We start from the raw sequence: 15,528 nt of genomic DNA, 5'->3' as shown, positions 1-15,528 counted from the left end.
TGCTTTCACACCCAAGAACAAACTGTGTGCATGGTGAAGGCTTCCTGAGGGCTCAGTGCAGCTGGACCATGCTGAATAAAGGTAACTAATGTCACAGCTACTGTAAACTTGTTCTCATTTTTCTATCAGCAACTGAGCATCAATGGAAACAAGAGCATTATTCTCAGAGCCCTTTCTTTCCCCTTCCACAAAGGAGTCAAGTCTATCGGTTGGAGGCAAACTTTTTTCTAAAGCAAGGCTAAAATGAAACACAACCAAAGGATACGACTAGAGCATAGGTTTAATTGCATGGGCAGGTCAAGCTCTGATTCACCTCTGCAGAGCGATGAATTTTGGTATCTGAATGCAAAGTGTAACTGTAACTTTCCTAAGCAGGAAATGCAAAGGGAGGGTTTCATTGCAACCTTCAAAATTAAAAGCCAGACAACACTGCCAAAACAAACATAATTACTGGGAGGGTTCAGCTCTGTGAAAGAACTGGCTCAATGTCCCATTACCACCATTTTATATGGTATACTCAATCTGAGCCAGAATAATGAGTTCTTTACTCACTTGAGTAATCAAACTAAAGCCAATGGGACTCACTACTGTAAGCAAAAAGGCAACAGCAATCTGCAGACATCTTGCAAACTATTCCATTGCCTAAGAGATGGAACAGCATTTAGCAAAAGGAAATACAATCTCTCTAAAAAATACAGATGCAACATACATATTAGAAAGAATGTACCACAAAGGCAAAATTAAGATATGAATTACTTTTTTTGAAACAAATTGTTTTCCTCTAAAAGAAGCATTTGGAAATCAGACTGCAATATCAATCAAACATAGTAGTAGCTTTATCTATTAATTCACTCTGAAATCAATAGTTAAGTTATTTGGAAATACAATGTAGGCAAGAATGAATGAAAAGATCCCTACATCTAAGGAAGGAGAAGAAAAAACCTTAAATGTTATCAAATCCTGCCTTTCCTTTCCTAGCCAGCTGGCGCAACCAGAATCAAACACAGTTAATCATTTTAAGGAAGAATCCTTTTCAAAGAAGAAAATCACACTGTTTATTCCAACATTCCTACTCAATGTTATTTTTTTTTCTAATGTACTATTCCCTAGCACAAAATACTAAAACGGTATGAGACATAAATATATGTTTATGAAGGAAACTACAAATCTGCAGAAATGACAAATTATAATATGCATCTGACTATCTTACATATGTGCTCAAACAAGGCTCTATACATTTACAGTGCTACCTAGTCTGATTACATATGCTCAAGAACAGCCTTGACAAGTTAGCAGCCTACTGGTTTCCAAGTGCTATTAACGTAATTTTTTTAAGTTACAGTTTACATAGTCAGATTAAAGCATGTCAAACGAAGCATTTAGAAGCAATCATCTCTCCTTCTGAATCACAAAGAACGGGGTGGGGGTGGGGGAATCCCTAGGATTCCTTGAAGACTATATAGAGTCATTCAGAAATTATGTCTTCTCCAGTGCGTCTCTAATGACTGGTACTGTGTTGTTTATTTCTTTCTTCACTTCCTACCTGGTCTGGTTGCTGGTGAAAAACCAACCAGGAAGCCACAGGCACACACTTCAGTCTCTTGCTTTTTCAGGCCACAATTCTCCAATGTTAGGTAGCTGCCAATGTCCTTGCAAGCCAACGGAAAACAGGCCACAAGGTTCAAGTTAACTGCAGAGTGTTACTACACTGAACATCTGGTCATGAATGAATGGATTGCCCACTAACTCTCTGCATTGGGAAGCTGATGAAAAATTCAACATTTTCCTTGTTGGCACAGTTGTTTTGGAGAATTCTCTAGAGCTTCCTGAATTATATGAAGAAAATTTCACTGCAGCAATCTATATCTGTGAGAACAGCTGGTGTTGAAAGGGATCTGCTGCTCTCTGCGTGCTGGGGGACCTCGTGTTGGATCATGATACTTTCGCTACATTTGTCCTTGAAAACTTAGCCCTACCTTTGTGGCAGCAGTTAAACAAAGTGACAGCGATGCTTCTTTACAGTTGCCTTTAGCACCACAAGGCAGGAGAATAAACATCAGAATAGAAAAATATTGTACAGCCGATTGTCAATCAGCATGACAAAAGTTCCTATAGTAGTAGTAGTAGTAGTAGTAGTAATAATAATAATAATAATAATAATAATAATAATAATAATAATAATGTCTGTTAGATTCCAGGTATATATATATAAAAAGCTCAGTGACAAGTAGTATAGTCACAAGATTGAAACATGATTTTTCTTGCCCCTCTTTTTTCTACAATTCCAGTGCCAAATCCCAGTAATCTTCACCCTGGTAAATGAAAATCAACTTTCCTTTTAATATTGTAGAACCAGGATTAGAATATTGGAATGTTTTGCTGAGCATCAGACCACCTTGAGCACAATCAATATCTGTATTACATGATATGCTTTATTAAGCTAAATCACTCAAAATCTTGGAAAGCAGCGCTACTGTTAATTTCAGCAGGGAAAAATAACAGCCCACAAAAACGTAAAATATTTTAAAGAAATTACCTTCTTGATAGGGTAATAATAATAAGCCATATACTGTTCTCTTTCTCTCCCTCTCTCTCTCTTTTTAAAGGAAGTGGTAAACTTAAGTCATGCTAAATTTAGTCTATTATCTATGCAGCATAAATTTCACTTCTGTGTATAAATGATAACTTGCATATTTCTCCATGGTAACTAAACTATGATTAAAACAACAGTGAAACCAGCCTTCAAAACCACCTGTTTAACTAGGAACAATCTAATTTACAAAAATACTTAAACTTCAGACATGTCATAAGAATCTAAATCACATTTTTCCCCAGTTGAAAGCTCTCTTTTCCATGATCATATAATTGTAAAATACTTGGCTTTGGTTGGTAATCATTCTTCTTTTAAAATAGTGTAATTTCTCCACACATTGTTCAGCCTAACACAAGTGGTATTTAAGATTATAAAGAATAAGACTCTAATAACCCTTTCCAAAAAGGAAGTTATTTTGTGCCTTTGAAAGGATTAATTTACCTAGAATGTATCTTTTTCTTTTTTTTTACAAAATGGCACAAATGAAAGAAATGGGGGGAAACATGCCGAAACTAAAATTCTCATTAGATATGGTAAGACACCTTTAAAAACCATATTTCTCTCGAGATATCCTTGCAATTTACTAATGAAGAAATTGACTGTTTTTATGGGTCAAATTAAAGAAATAATTAGAATATAGCCAAGGATATCAAAAAGGTAGGTCTAAGCAGTATTTTCTTATTTAATTATAAAGCATAAAAGCAGATTTAAATATGAATTATTCTAGCCACAGAATTAAATATACCATTTAAATGCTGAAACCCCTTTTAGTAAAAATAAAATCATATGTCACGTATGGTATGAGGCATATGAATCATATTCACGACACATACCTCAAGAGGTCTCACAGAAAATGCGAATGAAATTTAAAAACTGATCACCATCCTTTGGTCATTTTCACATCATATCATATCTATAGCCAACCGTCCAGTATTTAAGTGACACTGACTCTAGCAGTAGTATGGCAATGGTTGTTAAATATAATTCAACATGACTGACAAATATTTGCTTGTTTTTAGAAGTGTGGTAGCTTGGGCTTTCCTACAGAATTGTAGCCATTTTCCAGAGAAGTTGTGACTCCTTTCCTGAATGCTTTCGCTATTTGCCTTGAGTTGGGCACGCAGAAAGGTGCCAACCTTCCCGCTCCCTGTCACTGCAGTGAAGGAAACCATGTGCACCGCTGCTTGTTTTGTTTGTTCCATGGATCTTTATGACAATCCTACATTTTTTCCCCCAATCTGTAGGCTTACTTACTATAATCCCCTTTCTTTTGAACTGATTGCCCCTGGGCCAAGTACAAAGTAAGCAGTGCCAGCTGAAATAATTTTGCTTTGACTTAGGCTGAAACCCTAAACATACTCACTACGAAGCAAGTCCCACTGGCAGTCATATTTGGGAAGACACCAGCATAGTTTTGTAGATCGGTGGACGGCTGAAGAATCCTTACTACAAGGCAATGGGATTACTTGGTGGTGCAAAAGTAAGTACCGTATTTTTCTGTGTATAAGACGGTATTGCCCCCCAAATTTTTAAAGTTTAAAATTGGGGGTCATATATACGGAATGTTGCAATTAAACATATAAATAAATACATGCCACCATCCATATTCTTTCCCCCCAGCCTCCCATCACTACAGTGGTACCTTGGTTTAAGAACAGCTTAGTTTATGAACAACTTAGATTAAGAACGCTGCAAACCCAGAAGTCGGTGTTTTGGTTTGTGAACTTTGCTTTGGAAGCAGAACATGTTTTGCTTCTTGTTGAGTGTGTTGCATTTGTAAACTGAGTCCCCCGCTGCTATGGGAAAGCATGCCTTGTTTTAAGAACAGACTTCCGGAACAGATTAAGTTTGGAAACCAAGGTACCACTTTATTGGCCTCATGACAAACCCTGGTCTGGTACTCCCCCCCCAGCAGCCCCCACTCCGGACACTGTCCCTTCCACCTGGTTCCCTCAGCTGCCCCTGGCGACCCAGACCCCCCCCTTCCCCAAGCGCACTCATTCAGGTAGCTCTGGCAGTCGCAGCTCCTACATCAGCATTTGCATCTGCCGGCGCTCATGGAGTAAATACGGTACATACCGTAAAGACTGAGACAAAAGTGCAACACAAACAAGCGGGAGAGCTGGAGCTGCAACTACAGTGAAGTTACACTGAGCTGACAGGAGCAGCTGCCATTACACAGCTTGCCTCGCTGTTTGATGTTTAAATATACGGCACTAAATATACCAGCGTTTTGAATATTTAATAAAATATCAAAGTTGTCCTGTTTGGTGTTTAAAGTATTTATTACTTAATTTTGGGCTCAGAAAATAGGGGTCATCTGATACATGGGGGCATCTTATGCACGGAAAAATACAGTATTTGTTTACACATTTTACAGCCATCACTTCTGTGCATTTTTCATGGAAATCTGCATGCTCCCTTTCACAGTTGTAACTTGTATACCTTAGTGTGGAAATAGCAGGTTTTCCTCCCATGATATGAAAGAAGTTTCATACCATGCATTCTACAATACATATAGGCAAGTTGAACAATGGATCAACCTTCACTTTCCATTTTTAAAACAGTTGTAAAAAACAAACACAAAACCAGCAAACCCTGGGGATTGGGGGAGTAGGTACGTTAGTGATTACCATGGGCTCTAACCAACAGGGGCAACCAACAACCAACTTTCATTGTCTTGAAAAGAACACATACCCCAGGCTGCAACCAGGGCATGAAACCATGTGTGGGTTTAGGAAAGCAAAGGAACTTTCAAACCACCTCTACCACACTTTTTCCCATTGGTATTGTCCCCTGGAATATGTCTCCTATGATAAAAATAAATAAAACGGGGAGACGATATTGGCCCACTACACTTTTCAGCAGCATGGTTCTAAGGAAAGAATAGCATTTTTACCATAGATTCACTTTTATGATAGGATTCCAAACATCTGATTGTCAGAAATAACTCCTAAATAGAATGTAACAGAAAGCAATTAAACCTAGCAAACTAATATGTAAACAAAACTGTATCAAAATTGTCTGTTAGCTAAAACCCATCCCCCCCATGTTCAAACCAAATTCAAATGATGACATTTAGGAAGTTTTGTCATTTCCAGATTCAGGGCATCAGAAGATATTCTGAGCAAAGACCCATTGAAGTGAATGAACAACAGTAGCTAGTGCAAAAGCACAATAGCTTGCACAGCTCCTTCATTCAAACGGAGGATGTGCAGGGTAACTTCTTCATAGACTGTGCCCTTAACCATTATGGTTCAATTCCCTGATCCCCCTTGCGACTGGCATAAGCACATTCAGAAATCAATCACTTGGGAAGCAGATGTAACCCTGTTACACTAATTAAACTTTGTTTTGCATCAGAGTCCTGCATTTACGGTGTGTGTACAGTATGTAAATTATACAAATTACAAGAAAAGTTGATTAGCGTAATTCAAATCTCAGTGCAGTTACTAAATTTAACAATGAATACAAATTATACTCAATCAGTTCATTGCTACAGGGTAACTGTACAACGTGCATCACAAGATTCAAAGAAGCATGAGCTAGAAACCAAAGAAGATGCGTGATAAATGAGTTAGTGATGATCTGCTCCCAAAGGATTTGAAGGTAGATTCAGTAAGGTGTTGTTTTTTTTAATCCTGATTTTTGGAACTGTTTACATCTGCCAAATGCAATACAAATAGAAATCTTAAGTTTTCACTGAACCATTCTTTAACCATAAAGTTACATAGGCATTTGGACCGAGAGTTATATCCAATACTAGCCCCACTCAGAGCAGGTCATTAATAGAACTGTAGAACTGGAAGGGACCACGAGGGTCATCAAGTCCAATCTCCTGCAATGCAGGAATTTACTACCCAACATGGGGCTCATACCCACAACCCTAAGATTAAGATTCTCATGCTCTACCAACTGAGCTACCCTGAGGTCAACTGAAATGAATGAGCATGACTAATTTAGGTCCATTAATTTCAATGGGTACACTCTAAGTAGAAATAACATTGGCTACAACCCATATACTTTATAAGGTACCAGCTCTTTCTGTTGAACGTGGTTGCTTGTCTATGGACATGATGAGCACTTATTACTTGGGGTCAAACTACATGCAGAATTAATTATGTTTGCCCAAGAATGCAAGATTCCGAGTGCAGGATTTTATCAGAAAAAGCCAATATGAGGCCCCAGATCTAGAGCTGAACCCTAGATTCAGTGTAGGGAAGGGGGCTTTAACGCTTTGCCCACATTCTCCTGGCTGTGGTCTCAAAATTACCTGGGCACTAGGGGTGGGGAGAAGGACGTGTTTGTAATTTGCGTGGGAACAAAACTCCCACCCCAATGAGAGCTTCCCTCCCTCCCATGCAAATTTCAGGTGCAAGCGGCCTGATCCAGATTAGGACTATAGCAATAGGGGGTGGCCAAAGCTCACCTGAGAGCTATGTTAGTATCAACAGTAAGAACATAGGTTAGCCCCATGAAGTGCCAGACATGTATAAGAGAAATATTTTCCACTTTGGATCTACCTCAAACTATGCATTCCATAGCACTGAGCCAATGACACAAACAGTTCACCATCTCAAGGCACAACCAATGACACTCCTGCAGAAAATCTCAATGACTGAACTGAGACATAAGGGTTTATTTGTTTGTTTGTTGGATTCTATTTTTATCCCACTTTTTTCCTCGAAGATGCTCAGGTACATGGTTCTCCCCCTCCTCATTTATTCCCCCAAACAATCCGGTGTGGTAGCTTAAGCTGAGAGGCAGTGACTGGCCCAAGGTCACCTAGTGAGCTTCATGGCTGAGTGGGGATTTGAACCCTGTTCTCCCAGGTCCTGGTTAATACAAGGACCTTGAACTTAGCGCAGTAGCATATGTGCAGCCCAGTGTAACATGTCTGCCATGTGTCCCCATGTGCTGCCACATTCTGCAGCAGCTGGAGCTTCCGAACCAGGCCGAAGGGCAGAGCCAGACAGAGCACACTGCAGTAATCCAGCTTCAAGGTCACAAATACATGGGCTAGAGTGGTCAAGCTATCTCTGACCAGGAACAACGATAGGTGGCAAACTAGACAAAGCTGGTAAGATACTCCTAGCCTCAGAGGATATGAAGCTGATTGGCAGTCTTGTACGATCCCATAAGTGTTGCATGGGGAGAAAGAACTTAACAGGAAACAAGAAAAGAGTTACATGGGTCAAATACTCTAGAAGGGGGGAAACTCCCTATTTCCAAAAATTACTGAACATACTGTAAGATTGCAAAAAGTGGTCTTTTATTTATGTTTTGCTTTCCAATCCCTTTCTGATTTCCTCCCCTTATCAGAGGTAACAGAACACCATGAACACTGAATGAGAACCTTCCACTTGTTTATTTTGTCACATCTTTATTCCACGTTTCAACCAAGACACTCATGGTAGCTTGCACCGAGTTATCTTCATTTTATCCTCTCAGCAACACAGAGGAGTAAATTAGGCGGAAGAAACAGTTATTTGCCCAGGGCCACCCAGTGAGCTCTGATTTGAACCTGGGTTTTCTCCATCAAAATCCCGCACTCTCATCACTGCACCTCACCAGCTTCCTCACATCAGAATTTTTTTCAAGACATGATAGAAAAGACATTCACAGTCCAACAGACCTCAACAATGTGTTATTATTTTCCTCTTTAACACTTTCTCACACTATTTAAATTTGAACATGAATTTGTACACAATAATAAAACAACCAACTAGTTTGTCGTGCTCCTGTGAGCAACCGTATCACTCACACCAAGAACCACTGCTTATAATGTTCAGATATTTCATTCCTATTTCACATCACTCAATTAAGTCTTTCTGTATAAAAAAGCTTTTAACAACCACATCTGGTCTTTAATAAATCACTGCACTTTGCCTTCCTGCCAAAACTCCTCCTTTATCTAACTTACATCTTCATGAGGAGATAGGAAATCACACATTATGGTGGTGACAAACAATTGTAATTATGTCATTAGTAGCCATTTAGACTACAAAGGTTCTCAAAAAGGAAATATAATGAACAATAAGAAATATAGGATAATACATTGATCACAGTTCTAATCCGCTTTTTACTTCACAAGTGTAAAAAGCTGGCATAATTCATGGGCACAGCAGGCAGTAATAGTACACCACTTTATGAACTATGCAGCTATTTTATTCCCCTATCTACTTAAAAATAAAAAAAGCTTTTAATAGCTTGATTTAGACATAAAAGTTATTTATGATGCTTCGTTGATTATAATATTTACTTCTTGAACTTTCTATAGAAGCATTTCTTTCTGAGATACGAATACAAACTATATTATCAAATACCTCTTAGTAAAGAACAGCTTTGCTGCTAAAAGTAAGTGTAGGAGAAATGTCAGGATAGCCAAAGAATTAAAAAAAATGCCCTCTATCATGTAGTAAGAAAATAAGCAGGCCATAGGCAACTGGTGGTTCATGGTTCTGAAATTTTAAATCTTTCTTTTACTAGGGATCTGCCAAATCCAACAGGGCCAAAAGACCAGTTTACACAAAATATTCCATTCCCCTGCAGCTCGTACGCTTAATCACAAGGGGAAACAGTCTGTCAATCAGGATGTATACAGAGGCAGATCAGAGCCATTTCCAAAATCACCACTACACCTTTTCCGAGCTCCCACGGTAACAGAATTCACAGCTATTTCAAACCCCTTCCCTCTTGGCAATCCTAGATTATCACAATTACATCTCCAAGCTCTGTCTTGGTCAAAGAGTTCCTGCAGCTGATCAAGTATATGGGAGTTGATCACATTAATTGACCCTTAGTAGATCAAACCTCTCCATTCTTAAGAAAACAGCCCCGAATGCTCACTGGAAGGACAGATCCTGAAGCTGAGGCTCCAATACTTTGGCCACCTCATGAGAAGAGAAGACTCCCTGGAAAAGACCCTGATGCTGGGAAAGATTGAGGGCACAAGGAGAAGGGGATGACAGAGGATGAGATGGTTGGACAGTGTTCTCGAAGCTACCAATGTGAGTTTGACCAATGCATACCATTGGTCTTGTGGGGGCTTGTGGAGGCCAGGATCTGGTCTGCTGGCCAGATTCAATTTCCCACCCCTGACGTAAGTTCACTTCAATGTGAAATTAAATTAAAAGTAAACAAAATTAAATTAATTATTGTTTTAGGAGGCTGAGAATCTGCTAGCCATGGTAGCTAACAGATAACATGGTAAACTCGAATTACAGGTTTCCAGGGCCAATATACATTGAATGAACAAAAAGTCATCATCAGTATGACTTGCTTGTGAGTTTCTCAGAGGCATGTAGATGGCCGCTGTTGGTGATGGGGTGTATGGATTACTGGATAGAGTTGCATTTGGGTGCCAGATTAAAAACAGTGCTTAATAAATGTTCATCTGATGCTGCATCTTTACCTGCCCAACACCTGATATCATATAGTAATCGGGTGGGGGGCAGGTGTGCATGGTTTGGGGAAATGGCCTTGTTGACAAATTAGGATGCCTGCCAGCCCATTTGGACCTCCAGGCCACAGGTTCCCTGCTGGTGCCTAAAGGATTGGAATTTAACTTTTATTCCTCATTTCTGAAACATGTCTCAAGGAATCCACACTTAATGTTATATTTTTCACTATTGGCTACAAACTGCCACAGAAAAATCTTTCCTGTGTATAGTTAAATCTGTTCAGCATCATTTTCAAAGCCACTTTTTTACTGTTCAGGAAAATTTCAGTATCTAGAACACAGTCAGAGGACATTAAGCTACTGAATGACAGGCTAGCTAACGGTGATGTTTCTATCAAGTCTATTATCCCTCTCCTAAAGGGCACAATCTACAACCTGCTTGCTGGACTAAAAGTCTAATGATTACTAATATGCTGTCACACAGATTTCCAGTTCAGAAGATCAGCTTTCCATTGTGATTCCCCCCCCCCAAACTCACAGCTTCCTATGTCTCCAATAAATCCACTATTCACTATTTAAGCTGTGAAATGTACTCAACTGGATTATTTTTTTGAACTAAAAAAACCCCCCATTATGAACATTTACTTGGTTCTACAACCTTCCAGAATTAGAAGTCAGAAAGAATGTTTTATCCTCCTTACCTATAAAATAAAGCAATGTCTTCCATCAGTTATTTAGTGCATTATGATGGAAAGACTTGGGCTAGTACAGAACTAAAGTCAAAGAAGGTTTAATTTTCTATGAAGCATCATGATGATCCCAAACCAAGTGAAGCCAGACAGGTCCAGCTAATAAAAGGTACAATTTCTCTTTGTCTTCCTTCAGCAGCCATGGATTCAAATTTTTGCTGGCTTGCTAAAATACTTCAAAGTATATTTTCTCCTTTGAGGAACAATAATTATTGATGTCAATATGAACAGAGTGAGACTGACCCTCCATACTTGGAACTTTGAGAACCAGTTTGTACATTGCTGTATTTGTCTGCACATTTCCAACGGTTCTCCTAGCAAAATTGTTAATGGTAGCTTTTAATAGGCTCAAGAGTTGGGGATGTGGAGTTGCTGCAATCTATAATCATTTCATCTCCCACTCTAGGCCTCCTATCTAGCCTGGCTTCAATTCTGAGTATTGCTAGGCAACAGGAACAGAGTAAACTCTTCCAAGATGATTAGCCTGGCCACCATTTTAATTATTGGCTCCATTTTGCCTGAAAGTGGTATACTAAAACAGAGGTCTAGTTAAAGGGGCAAGAAAGCAGAAAGTACAATAGCTATCCTCCATTAATACAGACCATGGAAATATCACCACCCTTTATTCAACAGTCCTGGTACCTACAAAACGTTCACACACATACCAAATAGATTCCCAAAGAGGGAATGCACCCTGCCAGAGGTACTGCACGATCCATCGTGAATTGAATTTGTACCCATTAATCCCTGCACCCCACGCATTTTTACACTAATCAACTATGATCAGCTTTGCAAAGATTCCAGGAGAACCCATAGCTTGCCAGAGCTTGTGTTGGTCTTTCATTGCCTTAACCAAGGAAAGTATTATTTCATGCAGGGCTAAAGGGGACAGCAAGTTCCACCTTGTTTACAAACCAACCAACCAAACTTGAATGATAGATTTGCTTGTCCAGTGTAGCATCACTGGGTTGTGCTTACCTGCACAACTAGAGGATCAAGGCAATTGCTTTTAAAGGAAACAGGCTGGCCTCTCTTCAGTTTTGCTAGGAAGCATTCCACTCCAATTTAGTAACTTTCTTGATAACCACTGTATTTTGAATAATTCTTGGAGTTGGCTGTAGGTCTGGGGCAGCAGGAGGGGTCTGCAGAGCATCTGCTGTCCACTAACTTTGAAGACAAACCTAGAGGGGCACAGCATAACAAAGGAATAGTGGGCATCTTGAAGCATCTTGTTCGATGGAGGTTCTTCCAATTACTGACCCTTCACTATGGAGAAGGTTCCAACATTCCCCGGAGTGGGAATGCCACTTCACAAAAATAAAATATTCTAGATAATCTGCAAGCCCTGGAGACCTAGGCAAGCCATTTATATACCCCTCTTAGATGCCATTCTGTAGAGAGGAGGGAAAGGACTGGCTGTGAAGGGTCAGTAATTGAACTGTAGAGATCAGAGAAGAAGAAAATTGCTAAGCCAAGATGGAGGAGTAAGAGGAGCCAAAGGAGAATGTAAGTGCTTTGTCCAAGAAGGAGCAAAAAACTGAAGAGCAGCCAGCCTATTTCCTGTAAAAGCTACTCCTGCCTTCGTCCACTAGAAGTGCAAGTAAGCCCAACTCACTGATGCTACACTGCCATGCGAAATCGTCTAGCCCTTTGAAAATTAAGTAACAGCCCAAGCAGTTCTGGTGTCCTGGTGCCAAGGACGACCTCCAGATTCACAACAGACCCCAGTAGGAAGAGCACCCCTTCTACCTTCTTCACACTGAATAGGTAATATTTGTGCTCCAATTTCCTCCCTACAACTCTAATTCTGCTTCCTTTCTTGTCTCTCTAACTCTCCAAGCAACCCATGCTGCTTCAGGCGAAGTGTTAATTACATTTTTTACTCCTTTGTCTAACCCAATTCACCTTCTATGTTTCTATAAATAAATACTGCTTAACATTTTATTGGATTTTTATTGTATTTCAGTATTACTTATTTACTTTTTTCATGTGCTTTTTATGAGTGTTACTTGTGTGAAATGCTTAGAGATTTTGCTATATTAAGTGATACATGTTATAAAAATAAACAAAAATAAATATATCTATTTCCTCCGCTTCTCATTTTCATTCTCCAACTTTCCCCAGTCAGTTCCATGATGCTTTAACCCGTCAGCCTTTCCCATCTCCCATGTCCCCTATAGATTTAACCAAACAGTTGCCACTCCAAGCTAAATGCTATGTACCCAGTCTGTCAATTTTCATAAGAAAAAACAGAACTCCCCCCCACGCACCCTCTAGATCTCTCCAACCCTCTGAAGCAGATTCCATGAGTTTCACTGTGCAAGTGAAAATTATTATGTTGATGGAACACATTAATTGGACACGGCTCAGTTGCTCTAAACTCTGGCTTGTTGCCTCATTGCTAATTCCCTCTCTAAGAAAACCCAGTTGTTGTGGTGGTGCACCATGACCCTTGTTCAGAGGGTCTGAGCTCATGTACATGTGCAGTATAGTACTTAACACATGTAGACAAGGACACAAGGTTACAAGTGCTAATGTGTCATCCACCCTACTATCTAACTGCTGGTGTTTACATAGGTGGACTTGGACTTGGTGCGGGAATGTTGTTTCAAAAAGGAAGGTATTGTCCAACTCAAACCGGAATATAACAAAGGGCTTCTGGAGAAAGTGACTGGCCATAGAAGAGGTGATGGTACAACTCCTAAAGAACCTGGTTTGGACATAGTATATCTGAACAATGATCAACTAGCTATTGTTAATTAACAATTATTAACCTCTGCCTTCTGGATAAGGTGCTTAAGTATCAAATGCTTAAGTAGGCATTTGCTATAGCCTATTTGAGATGTACCTCAAATATCAGCTAAAAAGCCTCAGAACTGAAAATGGTCAGAACACACAGAATACCAAAATTATTATTACTATATATATTTATTTATTTTTACCCTGCCTTTTTACCTGACAGCACTCAAGGTGGCTTACATATAAAAATAAAAAGGTAAAAGTAAGGGACCCCTGACAGTTAAGTCCAGTCGCAGACATATAAAAATAAGAACTACTAAAACCTTTAAAAATCCATCATAAAATAGAATTATATATTGATAGAATTAAAACTATATGCATATATACATATACATCTATCCATACATAATCTGTTTAAAACATACCAATAATTATAACGAAAATAACATGGCACCAGCTCCTTAACATCAAACATAAAGACTGAAGAAATATACAGCTAAGTAACAATAAAGCTAATGATGTTCTCTTTTACATTAAGACCACAATTTACATGCGAGTTATGTTCCAGGGATCACACCTACAGCCAAAATCACATACAATCAAAGCACAATGGGTTCAATGGCAGATTTTTCCTGGAACCCCATTCCATTTCTATTTAAAAAGCGATAAACCTGCCACATGCCTAAAGCTGAATGCGCACAAGTTAAATGTGTGTGAGCTATGGGTTTACTGTATTTAGGAATTTGTGTCCAGTAAGTATCATCTTAATTTTGGACCTACTTGAGAACTGATAAATTACTTTATACCTGGAACAGGACCTTCCATACCACTTTAAGAGCATATCAAATGAGGCACCACATCATGCAAGAAAAGTTTGACCTCTAAGGGTCTCTAGCATGTCCAATCTTAGGACTCAGCTATACAGCTGCAATTAAAACGTTTTAAATGTGTTGTGAAGTACAGTATACAAATGTGACACTAGACAGCGACAGTGAGCTATGCCAAATTCAATGTACTGTATTTTTCCGTGTATAAGACTTTTCCGTGTATATATATATTTTTCTAAATTTTTGAAGTTTAAAGTAAGGGGTCGTCTTATACACGGATAGTGCACAGTGCATTTTCTTAATTTTGAGTCCCCAAAAATAGGGGCGTCTTATACATGGAAAAATAAGGTATTTTTCAAAACTTTTATATATATAAAAAAACATTTTCACAGTGTTTTTTATATGTGTGTAGCTTCTACCTTAGTCTGCAATCTTACCTGAGAACAAGTCTCATTGGACATGCCGAAACCTACTTCTGCATAAGTATGCAGAGGATTGTATAGTTAATATATCAGGTTACAATTGTGTAATAGCCACAGGCAGGTACTAGTGTAAATGGTTGATAGTAGTTGAAATGCCTTTGGGACAGTACCCACATCAGTCATCCACAGCCACCCTTCTCCATACCCAAGCCATCTCCCACTCTTCAACTATGAAACAGTTTTGTTATTTGACCATTTGAATGTTGTTGGGCTATTTTTATAGCCAAACGTTTCATTGCTATGTGCAAGGTCACAGGTAACAGCACTTACCATTAATGCTGGCACAGTGGTCACTAAGCTCCCTTCTTTCTTGGCACAACAATTCATAGGGGCCTTTAACTTTACATACTAGCATTAGCAGAATTTATGTATCCTTTTTATAGCCTATTTCAAAAATGCTGGTCATGATGTCAGTATTCACATTTCTGACCCCTGACAAGTATGAATTAGACAGATGCCACCAACTCCTGTCATAGGCCACCTATGTGTCCAGATAACACTAATAATGAAATCCCATCAAGGGCTTTCCAATTGCTTCACGTCAATTTTGTCCCACAAGTTCACTTTAATTTTTTTTAAAAAAAATGTCGTTTATGCATTAATGGATTCAGAAAAATAGCTGATCTACAAAGTTGCATTTGGTGTTATTCTTAAGACTGCAGTGTGTGAAAATGATGTTCAGACTTAGTGAAGAAAGAATTGACCAGGTTTCTAAAAATATTGTAGAAAGCCATTA

At 39.0% G+C, this 15,528-nt stretch overlaps 1 protein-coding gene across 29 annotated transcripts in view; it reads right to left on the bottom strand.

The window, feature by feature from the left end:
- Window positions 1–15,528, bottom strand: part of FOXP1 (forkhead box P1) — a 546,942-nt gene that overhangs the window by 368,077 nt on the left and 163,337 nt on the right. The gene's annotated exons all lie outside the window — the stretch shown is intronic.

This window comes from Podarcis liolepis, assembly GCF_965112155.1.
Source record: "Podarcis liolepis genome assembly, chromosome: 2".
Classification (NCBI taxonomy): domain Eukaryota; kingdom Metazoa; phylum Chordata; class Lepidosauria; order Squamata; family Lacertidae; genus Podarcis; species Podarcis liolepis.
The sequence above is the reverse complement of the archived record's forward strand: the minus strand, read 5'-3'. Positions and strand labels throughout refer to the sequence as shown.